A 4,563-nucleotide genomic window follows, 5' to 3' on the forward strand; every position below is an offset into this window, starting at 1 on the left:
CAATGGCACGGTATTAAGACTTTGTTACATATATAAAAAGTCAGGCCCGTAGCCAGGAATTCTTAGTAGGGGGGGGGGGGCGAAGTCAATCCTAGAGGGGGCAAATTTTTAATATATTGTGTTGCATTGGCACATATAGCAGGGTACACAGGGGCACTTGCTTCCTCCTTCAAAAGTGATAAGTGACAAGAAAGGGATGATATCTTGAAACTCCAACGAACAAAACAATTTCGAGCAACATCAAATAACAATATTTCGATAATGACTTTTCGGACTACCAAAGAATACAAAGATAAAGTTTAACAAAAATAGACTAATCTGGACTGTATCTACTTTATACGTATTTACAGGTCAATAATGTGACGATTAATATGTACCAACAGCTTTTGGCTTCTCTGCAGAACTGATTAAAAAAATCCTTTATAAATCGTGCTTCACAATGTTTCCCTCTAGTTTCCAGTATGCAAGATTTTTATGCACAAAGCAATCTAACTGATTATCCAACAACACAATTGTCTTGTGTTATGCAAGAAAAATCGAATTAATTAAATAATAATGGTTACATATTATCTACACTTTGATGAATTGTGTAAACATTTGTAATACTTTTTTGTAGGCCTACTTGCTAAAACATTAAAACATGGGTCCCTTATACTCCACCACGAATTCTATTTGCTTCAAATGAAACTCTTTTGCATCACTACAGACAATGTTTGCCTACTGGTTACGTTAATCATTTTGCAAAATATTGTGTTGTTGAAATACATGTGTTTGACACCCGACAAACAAATAGGAATCCCTTGATTGATCAATTACTTCTTGGATTACAGTGTCATCAATCATTAATATTTCATATCAAGTTTTATAGAGGGAAATGTTGTATCCTCTTTACATTATGAAAGAAAATACCTTCCTTAATGACTATGGTACGAAAACGAACGATATTAGGGGCCTCCTTCGCCTTACCCCATTTCCGCGACATGAGGTCTTATCGCCACCACTTTTTGAGCAGAAGCGTACAAACCCCAAATATCGGGGTTTCTTTTATGCTGATACTGATTTCTGCCAGTCACAGAATGGCTTAAGATATATGAATAAAATTAGTAGAGTCCACCCCACAGCAGAAGAGTTGACATAATTATTTGTCAAATAATTAGGTTGTGCCTGAGGTAATTTAACAGACAACGTCTGCTACAGACACAATGTAATATTATAAATACAATAAAATAAATATTTAAAAAATTAAGAGATTTTCAATTGTATTTATTTCACTGTAGCTTTTTTCCACTTGTCATTTTCTTGAACTTATATTCATAGGGTGCCGCCTGATAACACCGACAACTTTTACAGTGTGTACAGGACATCAACACAAGCAACTTTTCTCAGTCACTATTTGCTCGTCTAATTCTTCTTTCGATGTATGGCATCTTCTGTCCATAATGTATGTATTCCCATTGATAGCTTCGCAGTTGCAAATGTCATTGATTTCTATACTGCCGTTTAAAATTCTGAGAGCAATGGAAACGATATCATGCAAACAGCCACGGTTAAAACTTAACTTTCTCTTTATAAAATGGATATCATAACACACGCCTATGTTGCTTATCATATTTGATGCGTTTGCGTAGAGAAATGATTCATAAGATTTGAAATTGATATTTACACTCCATAAGATGCTTAGTGTAACCTGTATCAAACTACAAATTTTATTGCTTTCTAACCGAAATAATAAATGTAAAACACTATCACATTTTCATCGTGTTTGATAATAATTTGAGCCAGTAAGCTGTCCTACATCTTTCACTAGCCGACCTCCATGGTGGGATGGTTACATAACACACTACGAAGCCAGGGGTTCCAGGTTCAAGCCTGGGCATGAGTGTTCTTTGTGAGCAGAGGCGAAACCACAAATTTTTATCTGTAGAGGGGGTCAAGTACCAGGACAAATGTGCCAATAATAATAATAGTAATATAGTGCTGGTAGTGGTAGTAATAATACTAGCATTAAAAGACGATATTATCGTCGTAAATCATGCAAAGGGGGCAGAAGTTGGTGATAAAGCATTTGTGTTTGAACAAATTATTTCAAATATTTTTTCAACACGTTCAATTTCATATTAGCTAATAATGGAAAACAAGCACACAAACTGTATTTTTGAAAGACAGAATATGCATGACGAACATTATTCTTTTTGTACATTTTACACATATGCAACATAGAGCGACGTAAAATAAGAAATACATATGCAACATGTTAACGCTAAATTGTGTTTGTGTACGTATTCAAAGTTTCTTTAAAATATATATATTATTTAAATACATTACATGATCAATTCATCCACCAAATTGTCTCTCAAATGTTCATGCATTTAAGCAGCAACAATCTGAAGTATATATTATATATATATATGGCCTTACTTCTTTCTCGGGTAATTTAAAATGCATTACAGAAAAGAATCATTGGGATCGAAGCGAGCAGGAAAATCTTTAGATCCAAATATTTGCAAACTGAAAACAATATTGATTTAATAGAACGCAGATAATTCCACGGGGTGCCATGGCATTCTCTTTAACATTTCTTTTTCATTGAGATCGTTTTGTCCCCCAGGGCTGACTCCTCTCCCCCCCCCCCCCCCAGCTATGGCTCTGAACTTGCACTATAAGAATAGCAGATATTGAAATTGCGAGCGAAGCGAGCAAGAAAATTTTACGAAATGTACTTTTATTTGTATAAAATTTGAAATCGAGGGGGCGATTGCCCCTCTGTGCCCCCTGAAAGTGCCTTTAGCCGTCTGGAAGAAAAATGCAAGAAACACTAGAAAACTAATTCCATCTTGAGTATCCATTTGTCCTACTATTCTTAGATTCTGCTAGTCATGTTTCTTTACTTCAATGTTTGCCCCCCCCCCCCCTAGATTGGACTTCAGTCCAATGGCTCTGTCCCCCGCCCCTCTGTAGTTGCAGCACTGTTTGTGAGTGTCTCTTCATCAATTTCACGTCATCACTCATTTTCACGATTAGCTAGATGTGGCAGAAAACCAACGCTAAGTTCTAACTGTTCTAGATACTGAAAATTGCGAAAACATTTCCCGAAGTCTGAATCTGGAAGAGAATTTTTCCCCCCATCCTGATAGGACATTATACAGAATCCCACACACCTTCATAAATCACAAAATCAATAAATGTCTTTGTTATGTTACTAAAGTAATACAGGATATAATTGTAAAGATTAGTGAGAATTCCAGGTAGGAATATGTTCTGAATTTTTTACGGGGGGGCAAAGCAGGCTCTCAGGGGGGCAGTTGCCCTCCTGCCCCCCCTCTAGCTACGGGCCTGTAAAAAGTGTTCGAAGTATTGTTGAAAAAATCTTTATTTTACTAAAAATAGTTTTTGTGTTCGAATTGTATCGTCGCAAAAGAAGTGCTCGATTTCACAATCGTCCTTGTGTCAAATAAATCAACGTTTTGTAATGTTATTTCCTGAAACCTTGATCTGTGATATGTGTCGTGCTGAATTTTGGATTATTTTATGACATTTGAAGAGTCTTAAGAGCGAGTGAGTTATCTTATCAGCGCAAACACTGGATTGAAGTTCTTTCAAAGCTGGCTTAGGGCCTTACGTTAGGCAGATGGCGAATTTCCGCCGCAGCTCACCAGGGTGAGATCTGGGAGACCAAGACGCCCACACGCCACACCCCTTCTCTGACCTTCAAATTTCGTAATTGAAACTTCTGATTGATAAAATGCAATGGTGAAAAACAGGCTTTAAGCACTAACATGGAATTTATTTGAAGAAATCAAAATGTAATTTGTAGTTTTCTTAATTGCATTACGCTTCTCTGTTACTATTTGGGCAATTGTTACATGGGTGAAAATGATGGTGAGATGAAATCAGTGAAGATACACAAAGTGGCACTCATGCCCAGGCCATGACTCGAGAACGGTTTGGTCTGTCGACTAATGAACGCGTTGCATTTATCCCATTTCTTCAGTAGTATTTCGATGTCTGAAGCCAATAGAATAGAATCGCCTTTATTGAACGGACAATAGATCCTCACTCCCGCACGGGGTGGGGGGTTCTTCGGGGCCCTTGTGACACCAAAGTCTCTGGTCTGCTGTCTCAGTCAAATTCGCACCTCGTGTTAAATTTCTACAATATCTGCAAAGTATTTCCCACCAGGTTTACATTTTAGGGACCCCATCTATGTAGAGTGGGATGCATAAGTATTACCAAGTAAATTGTCCATCACCATGTTGATTCTCTTTGTTTTACGCAATGAGAGAGCTTCAAGCATAGGGTGACCATAATATTTTGACCCAAAACGGGACATCTTAAGGAGATCAGTAGTTTACCCCTCTCTTTTTCCTGAAAAATCTGTTAGGCCTATTCCTATTAACAACGTATTGTTAGTATTTATTAAAGTATGGATCACATAAATGATACATCATAAACAATAAATGAAATATGATCTCCCAATGTCAAAAGCTATTAATTATTATAATCGCGGTATGACTTACATAGCGTTTCTCTCCTTTCTGATCAACCTTTATGCTGAAGTATTTA

Source organism: Lepisma saccharinum, chromosome 6 (genome assembly GCF_977018435.1).
Source record: "Lepisma saccharinum chromosome 6, izLepSacc3.1, whole genome shotgun sequence".
Taxonomy (NCBI): domain Eukaryota; kingdom Metazoa; phylum Arthropoda; class Insecta; order Zygentoma; family Lepismatidae; genus Lepisma; species Lepisma saccharinum.